At 44.2% G+C, this 17,924-nt stretch overlaps 1 pseudogene; it reads left to right on the top strand.

The window, feature by feature from the left end:
• Positions 1 to 691: 691 nt before the first annotated feature.
• LOC139310085 (zinc finger protein RFP-like) lies at positions 692 to 17,007 on the top strand (annotated as a pseudogene).
• Positions 17,008 to 17,924: the final 917 nt, after the last annotated feature.

The raw sequence follows: 17,924 nt of genomic DNA, 5'->3' as shown, positions 1-17,924 counted from the left end.
TGGGAAAGGGACAGTCCAGGCAGGTCTTCCTCTGCCAGATATTCATATTAGAAGTTAGGGAAAGGATTATAATTTCTACATTCTCCTTTATCTGTGAGACATCCTATCGATTGCAGCATTGGCTTTGGGGTTTTATCAAGGGTTTCTCCCAGTTTCTGCCATGCCAACTTTACTCCATTCCGTTTCTGTCCCATAAATAGTTTGTTCTTTCTATTTTTTAAAAAGCATTTCCCCCTTTAACAAGTGGCTGGCTGAATAATAATTGGTGGTGAATCAGCCCCATGGATGTTTCTTTCTCCCCAGGATTTTTCAATATCTTTCCCTCTAGCAGGATACTTGGATCAGTAACTGATTGGGGTCCGTCCCAAGAATATTTGCTCCTTCCCAGATTTTAAAAAAGATTTTATCCCAGGATTTTAAAAAGCAGCACTTTTTCGTGCGGCTGTTGATAAAAATAGGATCACCAATATGATCGCCAATGTCCGATGAGGCATATGAAGGAGGGCCAATAATAATTGATCGGGGGTCCGTCCTGTGAATGTTTGCTTCTCTCCAATGTGTTGTTTTTAAACACTTTTTTCCCTTTAAGAAGCCAGCGAGGCTGACCGCAAGAGCAACAACAATTCATTTCGGTTTCCCGTCTGGGCACAGCCCAAAGGCGGTCACCTGATTTGGAGGAAAAGAAACGAAACTTAACTTTCTTTTTCTTTGTCCTGGCGGAGGAAGTGGCGATGTCGGCCGAAGCGTCCTTTCCCGTTTTGCTGGAAGAACTCACCTGCTCCATCTGCCTGGACTTTTTCCAGGACCCCGTGCTCATCCCGGAGTGCGGCCACAACTTCTGCCGGGGCTGCCTGACCCGCAGTTGGGGGACGTCGGAATTGGAGGCTTCCTGCCCCCAATGCAGGCAGACCTTCACGCCCCGCAGCCTCCTCCCCATCAGGCACCTGGCGCGGATGGTGGAAGTGGCCAGGCAATGCGGCGGTCCTAGGGATGAGGAAGGAGGGAGCCTCTGCCCGAAGCACCGGGAGCCCCTCAAGTTCTTCTGTAAGGACCACCAGACCCTCATCTGCGTGGTCTGCGACCGATCCAAAGAGCACAGGGGCCACTCGGTTATCCCTGCGGAGGAGGCTTTCCCGGAATACCAGGTAGGAATCAGCCAGGAGGAATCGCTGCGGAGGGGCATCCAGATCCTTGGTCTTCCTGGCAATCCTTGGACCAATTTACTTTTTCTGTTGTCCACAAACTGGGTTTAGCCTGGCGCAGATGCGAATTAGAATCAGACTGGAGAGGCCTTTCAAGGGACTTTTAATGACCTACTTCAGCAAAAGGGTCTCAGCAGCTAAAGGAGCCAAGACCCCTGAACGATGTAAAAATTCAAAATATAGGGTTAAGATTAAGGTTCCTTGACAGGAGTTTTTTTTTATTTGATCCTGGCCTACTTTATTCACATTCCTCATACATTGCCTATTTGTGCTAATTAGCTTTCTTATCAAAAGAGCTGTTTGTTTTATTATTATAATAAGCAAGAAGTTTCCAAAGTTGATGTCTATGTGTTAACCCATTGGTTCCTGGTCTTATTACACTCCTCTGCAACTTTCTGCCTCGGCCATTCCTTCAACAAACTTCCCTAATTCCAACCTGAGACCTTCACCTCCTGCTTTATCCTCTGTGGCTGCAATTTTTTTGAAGACAGATTTACCATAGTCTTTGATTTACAACTATTCGTTTAGTGACCTCCTTACAAGCAAAGTCAATTGGGAAGCCAGAATCGCTTCACAACTGTGTTACTAAAAGTGAACAACTGCAGTGATTCACTTAACAACTCTAGCAAGACCTTGGAAATTTAAAAACAGAACAGGATTAAAAAAAACAAGGAATAAAAATTGACTGGTGGCCATATTTGCAAATTAGGACAAAATATAAAAAAGACAGGGAACAATATGGTATACACAGAGAACAATTGGAATTGGATAAGATATTATTAGGACCAGGAGAAAAAATGATCACAAAAATGTATAATTATCTGTTAAAATTTAAAATGGAAGAAGAAACCGTGAAGGAAACAATGATGAGCTGGGCAAGAAATTTTGGCTATAACATTCATTTGGCTCAATGGGATAAATTATGGGAGAGAAACTATAAACTAACAATGTCAGCTGCTTACAAGGAGAATCTTTATAAGATGTTTTACCGATGGCACCTGCCACAAGCGAGATTGGCAAGGATGTTCTCAAAACAGGTCCCCGGATTGTTGGAGGTACGGCCATAGCCAAGGGACCTTCTACCACATGTGGTGGACCTGCCCTAAGATTAGGAAATTTTGGTGGAAGATAAAAAAATGGCTGGAAGAGATAACTGGGTGGAGGATAGAAAAAAAACTATTCCTCCTCAGTATTTAAGAAAAGAAAATGGAAAAAAATTACAATATATCACATTATACATACTAACTGCGTGTAGACTTGCCATAGCACAAAATTGGAAACAACCGGATATCCCCCCAGACCAATTTATAATTTTAAAAAATTATGACTGCGCAGAAATGGACAGATTATCTATGGAAATTAAAAAAAGGGAAGACCCCAAGGACTATTTAATTTGGAATAGATGGTATTCCTGGCTGGAGAGTAAATCTAAAATATAAGCGATATTTTGTTACGAAACCGAATTGTGAATAGAAGATACTGTAACTTAGATAAGGATGTAAGTTAAGACAGATAGAAGTAGAATTTGTATATGGAAGTTAATTAGGATAGAGATACTGATATAGAAAAGCTGTTACTAGTGCTTAGGTTTTGATGTGTTTGTTTTTGTTGTATGTTATAGTTTTTTATTTTTTGTTCTTTTCTATTTTTTGTACTGTATATTTTAATGTTTGAAAATTTAATAAATATTATTTTTTTAAAAAAAACAACTGCAGCAAGAACATCACTTAACTGTCTTGCTTAGCAAGGGAAATTGCCTGTAGGGCAAAATAGGCTCCCTTTGCCAGCTCCCTTTCCACATTTGCTCTAGAACGAAATTATCATTCTTCCAAAGTCTTGAGTGCAGACCCCGAAAAACACTCCTGCTGGATCAGGCCAAACGTTCATTTCTCAGTGATGCTTCTGGATGACTGCAACCAGGAGACTCAGTTAGCTCACTTTAATGCCATTACAGGTAGTCCTCGACTTAAAACCATTCGTTTAGTGACTGTTCAAAGTTACGACGACAATAAAAAAAGTGACATAATGTTTTTCACCCTTATGATCATTGCAGCATTCTGTGGTCACATGATCAAAATTTGGACGCTTGCCAACTGCCCTGTATTTGACGCTTACATATATCTTCTAACTGGGTCTTCCCTCCGATGTAATTCTTTACGGAAAAGAAACTCAAAACTTGTATTTTTCAGATCAAGGTGGAGGATTGCCTGAAGGCTCAGAAGGAGGAGAAAGAAAAAATAGCTACATACAAAGGAGACACAGAGCAAACAGTGCAGGAGATGCTTGTAAGTATTGATCCAAGGATGAAGAGCTTCTGAGCTAATAGGAAGGAAAACACCGTCTGCCATCCTCGATATTAGGCAGCCTGTCTTTTAGTACAAATTCTGACTTAAATGAAATTCAAGTTAAAGATGGTGTTAGGGCACAGAACTTGGTCTTAACCTGGGGACTAAGGTGTCACCATTGGCTGAATGAGTCACAGTTGGGTTAAGTGCCCCTATCCCACGAGCCATCTTTTATACAATGGGTTTGTTTTGTTTAATAAATTAATGCAAACCGTATTTCATCCTATTGAAAAAATTGTGAACTCAAACATTTTTCTATCTCTTTTTTTGGAATCCCTGATTGCCAAGAAGATTTTCATGACAGGTCATTAAACTAGAGCTTTTTTTAAAAAAAAACCCGCTTTCCCCCCCTACTCTTTTTAATATCAAATGGGTTTTTTGTCTCCTTTGGATATTCTCCCACCTCACTTCTGGATTCTTCAAGGAATCTGTTTAATTATTATAACAATTAAAAGAAAAGAAAAAATAATTAAGTAAAACAATAAAAATAAAAATATGCCTTTTGCTTTTTCTCTTTCTTGTCCTAGGACCTCATCAAAGAAGTGAAAAAAAATGTAGTGGCTGAATTCAGAGAGCTACAACTCTGGTTAGAAGGACAGGAGAAGCTTCTGTTGACTCAAATGGAAGAAACGGAGAAGGATATTATGGCAAGAAAGGAGAAGGGTTTGGCCAAGCACATGGAGGAACTGGGCTCTCTTGACCATCTCATCCAGGAGATAGAAGAGAAGCTTCAGCAGCCAGCCAGCAAACTCTTACAGGTGAGGCAGGAAGTTGAGATCATAGAATCCTAGTGCTGGAAGGGTCCTTGGAGGTCTTCTGGTCCAATCTTCTACTCAAGGCAGGGGACCTTATAACCATCCCCCAAAATGGTTGTCCAAACTATTATTGGAATCCTCCAGTGATGGAGCACCCAAAACTCAGGGAGGCAGGCTGTTCCACTGATAAATATTTGTCACTGTCAGGAAATTCTTCCTTATTTTAGCTTGCATCTCCAGATGAGCTTCCACCCCTTTTCCCTATGAGAGCCCTTCAAGTGTTGGAAGATGGCGGTTGTGTCTCCCCTAAGCCTTTTCTTCCTTAGGCTAAGCATATCGAGTTCCCTTAGCCATTCATTGTATGGTTTGACTTCCTGGCCTCTTACCATCTTCATTGCTCCTCTCTGCATTCTTTAGCCCCTCCATAGAATACTCTTTCTGACTCTTTCCTTTTTTTTTCTTTCATAAATTTAATCAAAATTATAATAGTGAAAAGTACCAATGGAAATAAAGAAAATAGGGAAATGGAGAAGGAAAAGAGTGGGAAAGATGTGTAGGATAAAGGAAAAAGAAAAAAAAGTCTCTCAACTTTTTTTCTGCATAGTAAAATACAAAATAAAATTACAGCCTCAACGTTTTAATTTTGCATATTTAGTAATTATTAGCCATGTCTATAAAAACAGATTAGTCTAATAAGCAAAACCAAGCATCAAGAATTCATCTTTTTCTATGTCGAGCACAAAGTTTAGAAGCAGCTTCCAAGAAGCAGCAGTTCAGAAACAACAGGTTATATCGAATTAAAGCCGTCAATTTTTTCGTTTTTTCTAGCTCCACTTTTTCCATCCATTTTTCTCTTGTGGGGATTGATATATATGTTCATGTCTGCATGTAGGATTCTGGCTGCATTTGGTCAAGTTGAAAATCTTTTTTTCAACTCTTCATTTACTAAACTTTTTGACTCTTTCTATGGAAAGGAAACTGGAAGGTATGAAGACTACAGGTAGTCCTTGACATATCAGCACACTTGGGCTCGAAATTTCTGTTGCTGAGTGAAACAGTTGTTAAGTGAATTTTGCCCCATTTTACGACCTTTCTTGCCGCTGTTGTTAAGTGAATCTCTCCAGTGGTTAAGTTAATAACACGTTTGTTAAATGAATCCGGCTTCCGCATTGACTTTGCTTGTCAGAAGGTCACTAATGGTGATCACATGACCCCAGGACGCTGCAACTGTCATAAATATGAATCGGTTGCCAAGTGGCTGAATTTTGATCATGTGACCATGGGGATGCTGCAAGAGTCTTTTTAAAAAAAAAAAAAGTTTATAACACAGTGAAACAATACAAGACATACAACACTTATATACAAGACTCTTTTTACAGCTTTTTCATAGTGGTCCTTCCTTATTATTTACTATTTCCACAAATTTTACTTCATCTTATTCCAAATTACTATCTGTCCCCATCATTTCATTTACAATATATTTCTCTTTTTCATTTCAATCACTAAATTGTATTTTACCAATTTTCCCTATTATTTTTGGACATTTCTTTATCTCCCCCTTATTTTTCTTCTTCATTTTTCCTTTCCTCCAACCACTCATACCATCTATACCAAATTTTATAGTATTCTGTATCCTCTTTTTCTGCAAGAGCCTTAAGTGTGAAAAATGATCATAAAGAATTTTTTTCAGTGCCGTGGTAACTTTGAACGGTCACTAAATGAACTGTTTAGTCAAGGACTACCTGTAATGGCTAATATTAGGGATACATAATGTAATTCAGAAAAAGCAGGAATTCAAAGTTCTGGTCAATTGTCTATATATTCTTCACGATTTTAGGAATGCCTGCTTAGGGTTCCTATCCTATATTGGAGGATGTGTTGGTGGGTGTTCTTTGTAGGGTCTCCCCCTCCCCTTAATCTCCAGGCCAAGGAGAAACTCAACACTGATCACCTTCTCCAAAGTATTATAACCACCTGGATTTTCCAAAGTGCCTTCATTCTGGAAGCATAAATGCAGGGGATTTTTTTATCCTATTGATGCACTATTTTGTTTTTCAAATAGTCTTTTCTTTTTGCTATCATGTTTTACATATAAATATATATCTTCTGTAATTGTGTTGGATTTAACCGGGGTCTAATTTTTCTTAGACAAGAAAGTAAAAACAATACCACTCTAAAAGTTGGGGGGAAAGAGCAATGGATTTTTTTTAAAAAATGGAAGTATTTTGTATGTCTATTAGTGTCTGGCTGTACAGACATTTCACTTATGTATTTTGTGACTGTAAGAATTTAATTTTCTGCCTAGGAAATGGCTCCTTTCAGTGCTTCCTCTCTTTATTTTTCAGGACATTGGAAGCATCTTGAAGAAGTAAGTAAATCCACCCTTTTCTTTACAGATTCAGAGATCAGCAGCTCCTCCAGCAGTTTTCCTATTTTGGAAAGGTCTTTCTTTATTTCGCAGTATTTTATTGTAAAGACAACGTACTGTATTTCAGGGATTTTTAGGCATTTCCTCAGACAACCTCAACACAATATAATTAGCAATATTTGATCTGATCAATTATTATGTTCGGTTGCCAAGCACCCGAATTGTGAATACAGGGACACTGTGACAGATGTTAAGTGGGAAAATGGTTGTAAGTCAGTTTTTTGAGAGCTATTGTAACTGGTTGCTAACAAATAGTCATAAACTGAAGGTTACTTGTAACTGAATTTGTCTCTATTAAATTACATTGCATTAGTTAAATCCAGTGGTTCCCAAACTTTTTCAGTCCACCGCCCCCTTGGTGCTACAAACTCATCCTCAGTGCCCCCCACCCCCACCCCTTATAAATAGCATTGTTCGGAATAGCGGTTTGCACGACCCACTAAGGAAGATAGTAACAGTAAAATACAAAACTGTAACAATTAATTGCACATTTATTCAAAATCCAATTTAAAAATCATTTGTTAATTCAACAAAATTGTTGAACATGATCCAGTGATACCAGGTTTTCAAAGTCTGATAATCATTTATCAAGAACCTCAGCAACTACTAACTTAGTAAACTCAGTAAAATTTAGTAACTACTTCATTGTTCAGTAAATTCTTAATGTGATGGATGGGATTGATGAAGTGATACCAGTTTCCCAATGTCTGGTTTTAAGCCACTTAGCAGGAGTCTTAAATCACGATGTTCAGTAATCTGGAGTCGATTTCTCTGCTTGGAGAGAAGTTGGATGACCACACTGAAACCACGTTCCACCAAATATGATGTTGGAAATGAAACAAGGAGCTTCTTAACCACTGTCCATAGTGCAGGATAGCGATCAGAAATTTCCTTCTGTAATCAAAACTCTTGGTACGATTTCTTAAACTTTGGCTTCAGCTCAATGTCATTTTTCAACTCTATTAGTTGATCCTCCACTACCCCATCTTCCTCAGTATCTGAAAATGGATATATCACCCAATCTGGAATTTCCATCAAAAGAAGATCCTGATATTGCTCAGACGTATCTTTATGCAGAATGTCCAAATGGTCACAAAAAACTTGCAGATCATCATCTTGTATCCCACCTTTCTCTTCTAGCTCGGACAAGCTCGGAAATTGGTATAGCTCGCGATGGCCTATATTGCGCTTGAATAGAGTTAACTTTGAAATAAACGTAGAGATGAGATCAGATTTGGCCTTAATAAGATTGACCTCATTTCCTTGCAACTGCAAATTCACTTCATTGAACTTTGCAAACAGTTCTGATAAATAAGCAATGTCGTGCTTGATCTCTTTGAGTTCATCACTAAAGTAATGACTGATGGCCACCTAATGTCTTCACCTCTGCAGATTCTCAAAGATTTCTGAGACCAGTGTTGAATACTTAATTTCATGGGTCATGGGGTTCAGATGGGTTTGCTGATCACATACCTGGCTCCCTGCCACGTGGCAACAGCCCTGCCCGAGCTACTCAACGTCATCGCCGCGGTGGCGGTTGATACCCCTAGGCTTATGGTCATGGGGGATTTCAACCTGCTGTCCGTGGGTGAGACGTCGGAGATGGCTCGGGAGTTCATGGCTTCCATGACAGCTATGGACCTGACCCAGTTAATTCATGGCCCTACCCACACAGGGGGAAACACGCTGGATCTGGTTTTTGTCTCTGTACAGTGGTTGAGGGATCTTGAGATAGGGGACATAGTCACTGAACCCTTGTCATGGTCAGATCACTCTCTCCTTCGTCTCGACTTTCGAACCGCTGCACCCTGCCGCAGGGAGGCGGAGCCGGTAAGATGGTTCCGCCCCAGGCGCCTGATGGAACCTGACAGATTCCAGACGGAGCTTGGGCCATTTCCTGAGGTTCTGGCACATGCCTCGACTGGAGACCTGGTGGCCGCCTGGGATAGGGCGGCTGCTGGAGCTCTGGATCGGGTCGTGCCTTTGCGGCCTCTGACCCGGCGCCGACCTCAATTGGCTCCTTGGTTTACCGAGGAGCTGAGGGAGTTGAAGCGCCGGAAAAGACGCCTAGAGAGTAGTTGGAGGGCCAGTCTTTCCGAATCTGACCGGACACTAGTAAGATCCCACATTAGGAATTACTTAGTGGCGATAAAAGCAGTGAAATGTAGCTATTTTGCTGCTCTTATTGCGTCATCAGATAATCACCCGGCCGCCCTCTTTAGGGTGACCCGCTCCCTGCTCCATCAGGAAGCGCGGGAGGACCCCTTGGAGGGTAGAGCCGAGGATTTTGTTCAGTATCTGTATGACAAAATCACTCAGATTCGGGAAGATTTGGACTCCGACTGGGTAGTCTCAGGGGGAGAGACAGGGGCAGGTCTTGAGAATGTTATCTGGGATGAGTTTGATCCTGTGACCCCTGAGGACATGGACAGGATTCTGGGTAGACTGAACGTGACTACTTGTTTATTGGACCCGTGTCCTTCTTGGTTAGTACTGGCTTCCCGGGAAGTGACATGAGGCTGGCACCAGGGGATTATAAACGCTTCGCTGGGTGAGAGTGACTTTCCCCCCGCCTTGAAAGAGGTGGTCGTGAGGCCTCTCCTCAAGAAGCCTTCCCTGGACCTGGCAATGTTGGTAAATTATCGTCCGGTCTCCAACCTTCGCTTTCTGGCGAAGGTTGTTGAGACTGTGGTCGCGCAACAGCTCCCCCAGCACCTGGATGAAACGACGTATCTGGATCTGTTCCAGTCGGGCTTCAGGCCCGGGTACAGCACGGAAACGGCATTGGTCGCGTTGGTTGATGATCTCTGGAGGGCTCAGGACAGGGGGTACTCCTCTGTCCTGGTCCTGTTAGATCTCTCAGCGGCTTTTGATACCATCGACCATGGTATCATGCTGCACCGGTTGGAAGAGTTAAGGGTGGGAGGCACTGTGTTGCGGTGGTTCTCCTCCTTTCTCTCTGACCGGTCGCAGTCTGTGTTGACAAGGGGACAGAGGTCAACCCCAAGGCCCCTCATATGTGGGGTGCCGCAAGGGTCGGTCCTCTCGCCTCTCCTGTTCAACATTTATGTGAAGCCGCTGGGCGAGATCATCTGTGGTTTCGGGGTGGAGTACCATCAGTACGCTGACAACACCTAGCTGTACATCTCCACCCCGGATCACCCCAACGATGCCCTTGAAGTGATGTCCTGGTGCCTGGAGGCCGTACGGATCTGGATGGGGAGGAACAGGCTCAGGCTCAACCCATCCAAGACCGAGTGGCTGTGGTTTCCAACGTCCCGATATAGCCAGTTGACGCCATCACTGACTATTGGGGGCGAATCATTGGCCCCCACGGAGAGGGCTCGCAACTTGGGCGTCCTCCTGGATTCACGGCTGTCTTTAGAAGAGCACTTGACGGCCATGACCGGGAGGATTTTTCATCAGGTTCGCCTGATTCGCCAGTTGCCTCCCTTTCTGGATCGGGACTCGCTACACATGGTCACTCATGCCCTCGTCACCTCCCGCCTGGACTATTGCAACACTCTCTACATGGGGCTCCCCTTGAGGAGCATCCGGAGGCTCCAACTGGCGCAGAGTGCGGCCGCGTGGGTGGTAATGGGAGCGACATGGCGTTCCCATGTAACACCCCTCCTGCGCGAGCTGCACTGGCTCCCGGTGGTCTTCCGGGTGCGCTTCAAGGTTTTGGTTACCACCTTTAAAGCGCTCCATGGCTTAGGACCTGGGTACTTGCGGGACCGCCTACTACCGCCAATAGCCTCCCACTGGCCGGTACGCTCCCATAGAGAGGGGCTCCTCCGGGTGCCATCAGCCAAACAATGCCGACTGGCAGCCCCCAGGGGGAGAGCCTTCTCTGTGGGAGCACCTACTATCTGGAACGAGCTCCCCCCAGAGATACGGAGGATCCCGGATCTTCGCACCTTCCGCCGCGCTTTAAAGACCTTACTATTTCACCAGGCGGGCCTGGCCTAATTTTCTCCCTCTTTTATAAAAGATTTTTAATTTTTAAATATCTTTTAGTATTTTATACATTCAATTTTAAATTGGTTTTAAAAGTTTGGGGTTTTAAATTTGTCGGGGCCAAAATTATTTAATTTGATTTTATTCTACTTTTAAATTTTGTATGTATGTGTTTTATTGATTGGCTGTGCACCGCCCTGAGTCCTTCGGGAGTAGGGCGGTATAGAAATCAAATCAAATAAATAAATAAATAAATAAATTTCAGTAGTCACCAATCCCAGTCTTAAAATGAGTTTAGAATCAGTGGGAGTCACTGATAACAATGAACTCCTAGCTACTGATAATGAGTCCAGTCCTGCCTTCCTTTTCCTTCTGTTCACGTTTTGCAAGTACCTTTTCCAGGCATATGTTTTATTCTACCGGATACAAACCATTATTGTTAGGGAAAAAATTGCTCTTCCAAGCAATTTTAAAAGACACTGTCAGAATGACTCTGCTCTCAGCCCCACTTGTGGCTCCTTGAAAAGCACCCCCCCCCCAACGCTCCAACACCTGAGGAGACAGGGGTGTCTAGAATTAAAACGTGGTTCAAATCCCTAGTATAGTCCTTCTGCGTGAGAAGGGGGTTGCTAGATGACCTCCAAGGTCCCTTCCAACTCTTACTGATACTGGCCCTGGCTTTCCTGGTGGAACCCCGGCAGTGGCAATGACAGCGGCAACAGCCCCCCCACACACAGCAGCCCACCTGGATCCTCGGCAGGGGGGTGGCAGGCATGGCTGGCCACATACTAGCCATCCCGGGAAGGCCTCTGGTGATATCGGGGTCTGCGGCAAAGCTCCCGATTTCTCCAAATGCCTCTTTCTTACCGTTGTACAGGGACGGGCTGCGGTGCGCAAATTTCAAAAGTTCTTGCGCCATCACCTGCAGCGCTTGCTTGGAGCTGGTTTGGAAAGGGGAAAAACGCAGCCGAATTAGGCAAGACACCCCCCCCCCCGAAGGGCTACCGAAGGGTGACCAGTTTGGAGGGATCTGGGTTGGGGGGTGTCCCGCCTAATTTGGCTGTGTTTTTTGTCTTCCCAAACCAGCTTCAAGCAAGTGCTGCAGGTGGCCCATCCCCTTACCACAGTAAGAAAGAGGCATTTGGTGAAATCGGGAGCTTTGCTGCCAACCCTGATGTCACCAGAGGCCTTCCCAGAATGGCTAGTATGCAGCCAGCCAGTCAGGCAGGCCTGCCCACCCCCACCCCGCGTGGCAGCTTACCTTGATCCTGGGCAGCATGGCACTGGCGGCGGCCAGCCAGGCCTGCTGTCCTCCCTAGGCCTCCCTCCACCCCCACAGCCCTCCTCCTTCCTGGGCAGCACGTCACTGGTGGCCGCAGCCAGCCAGGCATGCTGCTCCCCAGCCCCTCCCGCCCATCTGCGGCAGCCCACCTGCAACTTACCAAAAGTTAGGAAGGCAACGGCAGTCAAGTGGGCGAGGAGTGGAGTAGCTGGGCCTGGGCCGAGTGGTTCGGGCAACCAGTGACCGATAGCAAGCAAGGAGAGCAATAAGAGAGCATCCAAGAGTTCAGCCTCACACGCATGGTAAGAGGAGCTGCCCAGTGGCATGCGCGCCCCGGGAAACACACTTTCAGTTTCTGATGCACACATGTGCAATGGCCAGTCTGATGATCTGAGCTTTGGGTTGTGAACCCCCGTTGCCTCTTAGCGCCCCCTAATTCATCCCGTCCACTTTGGGAACCACTGGTTTAATCTATGAATATCAGTTTGACTGTTATATCCATCTTCTAATTGTTTATCTACCTCACCCATATTAGTCATCAGTCATTTGGTCAGATACAATCCTGTCAGTGTATAAGAAATTATGAGCTGGAATAGCCATAACAACAAGACAGCCAATGGGAACTGTTTGGTGACTAACAAACAGGATCTATTGTGAGCCACGGGAGATGGCTCGGAGCCTGGGCGGGGCTTAGCTTGACTGATCTGTATATATCTATAAAAGTTACTTTGTCCTTGCAATATAGCTTCTGTGTTTCTGAGTTCTGGTTATTCTGGTTCTGGCTTCTACTGCATGGGTATTGTATACATGCATCATGCTCTATATTATTGTATATAAAGAAGTTTCTTCTATAAATGAATCCTGCTGAATTATTTACTTGTGTGCTGGTTGGATTGCTGCAAACTCTGACAAATCCATTGTTTTGGCCAAGAGATTCACAAGAATTTTGAAGAGTAGGGAGCCCAAAATTGGAACTTAGTTGCCTCTACTAGATCTCTTGTTTAAGTTGATGAAGGTGGATGAGTGCAGTTCTGGATCAGGATCCACTGAGTCGCACATGGTGCCTATATTTGAATAGCTAGCCAGAGAAATGACTGAAGCCTGGGAAACAGGGCCCTTGTCAGTCAACAGGAGTGCTGATTTCCCACCATCTTACCAGGTACTTAGGATCTGAGGACAGGGCAACACAAGAAAACGACAATCAATGACTTCATAGCTGTCCATCAACACCCCACTTAACAATTAAAAGCCATACACAACCAGGCACCACATAAATACAAGGCATGGAACAGCCCAATGCACACATTCTGGAGAGAGTGTTCCAATATCTGAGGGTCTGTCAGAGAGAGAAGGGGGTCAATCTGTTTTCCAAAGCACCTGAAGGCCAGGCAAGGAATAATGGATGGAAACTGATCAAGGAGAGATTCAATTTAGAAATGAGGAGAAATTTTCTGACTGAGGACAATCAAGCAATGAAACAGCTTCCCTCCAGAAGTAGTGGGAGCTTCATCACTGGAAGTTTTCAAGAAGAGGCTGGACTGCCACCTGTCAGAAACAATGTGGGGTCTCCTGCTTGGGTGGTTGGGGGGGATGCTGGACTAGATGACCTACAAGGTCCCTTCCAACTCTGTTATTCTGTTATTTTGTCTTGCCAGGTACCAGGCTAAGGAAACATATGAGAATCCGGTGGATTTACTTCTAGAGCCAAAGTGGACAATCTGGGATTACAGGGATATGACTGTGCTTCTGAAAAGTGCCATGAAAAAACTGAGAGGTAAAAAACAGCCGCTGAGGTTTTACACTGGATGACATTTTGAGCATCCAAGAGAGATTCTGGGTCAATGTCACATGGATCAAAGAGGGATCGATTTCAGGATCAGTGTCTCAGTTAGGATTGTAAATGGAGACTACCTGTAGTCTTCGTAGCCCAAATCAGTGATGGGTTCCTACCGGTTCGCTCTGGATCTTGCAAACTGGTAGTAGCGGTGGCGGGAGGCTCCGCCCATCCACCTGGACATCATCACAGACACTCTGCACACGCACGCACATTGTGAACCGGTAGCGAAGGTAAGTGGAACCCACCCCTGGCCCAAATCCATATGCCCTGATCACTGGGGAAGCAGAATAAGTTTCCACAAAGTATAATGGAATACATACAGGTAGTTCTTGACTTACGACCTCCGTTGAGCTGAAAATTTCTGTGGCTAAGCAAGGCAGTTGTTAAGTGAGCAGTGCCCCATTTTACGAACTTTTTTGCCACAGTTATTCAGAAAATGACGGCACTTAAGTGAATCGTGGTTGATAAATGAATCTGGATTCATGCATTGATTTTGCGTGTCAGAAGCTCCCCAGGAAGGTTGAAGAGGACAATCCCAGAATCATGGGATGCTGCAACCATCGTAAATACAAGCTGGTTCCCAAGTGCCCAAATTTTGATCACGGGACTGGGGAGGCTGCAACCGTCATAAGTGTGAGAACTGATCATAAAGCTCCTTTGTCAGTGCTGCTATAACGTCACTAAAAAAATAGTTGTAACTTGAGGACTACCTGTATATGGAATTTATTTATTTATTTTTATTATTTATTAGTCCAATTTATATGCCACCCTTCTCCGTAGACTCAGGGCGGCTTCCAATGCATTATAGCAATAGCCTGCATACTTTTTTCTATATACCTGCTTATTAGGGCTTTGCCCCCCCCCAAGCGGTGTTGTTCTATACAAAGTTGGCTTATTGGCCCCACAATCCGGGTCCTCAATTTACCTACCTCGAAAGGATGGAAGGCTGAGTCAACCTTGAGCCTGGTGAGATTTGAACTTGCACTAATTGCAGGCAGCTGGCAGCTAAGTGCTAGCACTTAATAGCACTTTAGTCCACTGCACCACTGAGGTGCATATATAGTAGTATATATTTATACCGGATGGAATATATATATAGCCACCAATGACATTCTGGCTTGTAGCTTTCCCTATTCCTTATTTCCTGATCTGAGGCCAAGGAAAGCAAACCAGGGAATCTGAGGGAGGCCCTTCTGTTGCTCCAATTCCAGGGATGAGATGCTGAATTCCTCCCTTTTCTTCCCCAGATACTCTGGAAAGTGGACTTCAACTACAGGAAGGTAAATATGAGTTATAGGAATTGGATTTCCTTGCTATTTTAAGCTCTGATGCCAGTAACGTGAAGAGAAACATAATAGATCAAAAAGAAAAATATAGGATTAATTACTATATAAGACTATGATGATCCAGTAAACTTTAATGATTATATGATTTATGAACTATTACTTGCCAATATGTACAATATTAGTTAATGCAGTGGAGAAAAATTCCTTGTGTGACTGATCACATTTGGCCAAATCAAGCGGTTGTTCTGTTCTGTTCTGTTCTGTTCTGTTCTGTTCTGCCTCTTGCTCTGCCTGATCTTCTGGAAGAGGTGGAGCGCTATGAAGGGTTGATGAAGTTTTTTTTTCCTCTAGCCATCGGAGGCAGCAATAGATGGGGAGTGGGCGGGGTAAGCGAACTGCCGGTGATCCAACAGAGCAGAGAGTGAGGGTGAGTGAAGGCTGGAAGCTGCTTTCTCCATCCGGAGCCGGTGGGGAACCACGTGGCAGCCCACGTGGATCCCAGGCAGCGGAACTCAGGCTAGCTTTGCCTGCTCCCCCAACTCCCCACGAGTGAAGCGGTCTCCCTGCTTTGCTCTGACTCTCAGCTGTTCTTTAGAAGCTTTTTCCAGCCCTAACCAGGTACCAGCCGAGTGAAGCTTTGCCTGCTTTTCTCATTGCTGCTTCCTCTCAGCTGTGCCTTAGAAGCTGTTTTTTATCTCCAAGCAGGGGATAAAAAACCAGCAAACTAATGTGCTGAAGCTGACCAGACTAAGGACGATAGCCAGATGAATACCTGGTAGGCAGATTTTTTTCCCCCTATTTTATCCCCCCAAAAGTATAAGCTGTGTCTTATACTCTGGTGCATCTTATACTCTGAAAAATACGGTAATCTAAAAAACTGAAGCCAATCTTGGTGTAGAATGAAATACCTGGACAAATGGGAAAATATGACCTGGGAGTGAAAGGAATCTTGAATCCCTACCAAGCTAATAACATCCTCTTGATTTTACTGCCTGACTATAAGTTGGTGAGAGACCAGGTCTTTGGGAGCAGAAATTAGGTCCTTTGGGTCAAAGCAAATAGCAAAGTTGGAGCATCAGGGTTGCCTCCACTCTGTGGCCGGCAGTTAAAAGAGGATGGGACTAAGACAGTGGGAGAGCCTGAGTGCTTGGAGAAAAGGGAGCAGAGGGACCTGGACAATAGCAGTCAGATCAGCCATTGGAATTCTGTTAGTTGAAGTCTACAAGTCTTACAGTTGACAAAGTTGAGGACTCTTGACCAGGCAATGCTTAGGTGTTGTTTAAAAGAACAATGTGTCTTCCAATCCTGGGAGGGGGCGGTGTTTGGAAGCTGAACTCCATTCACACAAGAGGGTTAAGCTCTTGGGGGTGAAGACACAAACCAGGCCCTGCAGCTGAAGCTCTTGTTTTTCTCCTTCCTTCTCTTCCTCCTTGCAGAGAATGTAACTCTGGATCCAGATAGAGGCGATTCTGACCTCCTTGAATTCTCTGAAGATCGGAAAAGTGTCAAAAGAGTTAAGAGATTTGTAGATCCTGCTGATGTCTTTGGCTATGAGGAGTTCTCCACAGGAAGACATTTCTGGGAAGTTATTGTAGGAGGTAAAGGAGGATGGAGTGTTGGGGTTGCCAATGATGATGAGGATACCAAGCACTGGCAAGTTGGGAAATGGGGAGGGAGATACAGGGCCGCATCTCGATCAAAACGCTCTAAACTGGTTCTGACTGAGGAGCCCAGGAGGATCCGTGTCTCTCTCAACTGCGAAGGGGGACAAGTGAGCCTTTTTGATGCCAGCACAGCAACTCTGCTCCATACATTCTCAGACGCTTCCTTGGTTGGAGAGACCCTTCTGCCCTATTTCTCTTTGTTCGAAGGCGCCTGCATGACACTCCCCTAAAAGAAGGGACATCCATAAACAAATCTCCCTATTTGCCAAGCAGGGATCTCCGAAAGCCTTTAAAGCAGAGATTCCTTAGCTTTTTGCTACTTCAGCTTCCTTTATTGTTCTATGCCACCCTGGTCAGTCAATCAGTCCTTATAAAGGAATAACCTGATCATCGTTTCTATTTGTCTGGATGAAAAAAAAAATGAAGTGTCCTAGGATCTTTATAGGCTTTAGCATCATGTGTTCAGGTGTATCAGTATTAAAGATACCTTACAGCTAAGCCTGTCAATCATTATTTAATATGTCTGTCACAGCTCTTCATCCCATTTATGGATCATGCTTGTTTGTTTCATGTTAGTTGCAATCAATGATTGTGTAGGTGTCCATAACTCCATATATTCTATAATCATCCCCTTCTTTTTTTCTTTCCTTCCCCCTTTTATTTTCCTCCAGTTTCCTGTTAACACATACTTGTCATAATCCAAGGAACCCTAGCAGGGCTTCAGCAAGTATTACACTCGATATAAGCTTTATAGCCTCACAGGTATAGGAGGAGGAAGATGGGTTGGATATGTTTGCCACCTTGAGTTATTTGTAAAAATAATAAAGGCGAGATAAAAATAAATAAGGGGAGTGAAACTTAATTGATATGGTGACTTTGAATGCTGACAGCAGATCTCTGGAACCCCTCAAAGCATCTAAAGAACTGAAGATTGACAAGCTGCTGTTGGCAAAGGAGCAAATGAGGAATCCTAATGAACATACCTAATACAGGTAGTCCTGGACTTACAATTGAGCCCCAAATTTCTGCTCCCAAGTGAGTCAGCTGTTAAGTGAGCTTTACCCCATTTTAACTATCACGGGGGAAGAAGGGAATGAAAAGGAGGAGGTTTAGGCAGGAAAAATGAGGGGAGCAGTGGATAGAGAGAGAGGGCGAGAGGGATAGG

The sequence above is a fragment of the Pituophis catenifer genome, unplaced genomic scaffold (genome assembly GCF_029215685.1).
Source record: "Pituophis catenifer annectens isolate HBS135680 unplaced genomic scaffold, rPitCat1.0.hap2 SCAF_2, whole genome shotgun sequence".
In the NCBI taxonomy this organism is placed as follows: domain Eukaryota; kingdom Metazoa; phylum Chordata; class Lepidosauria; order Squamata; family Colubridae; genus Pituophis; species Pituophis catenifer.
This window is presented reverse-complemented; position numbering and strand designations above follow the sequence as displayed.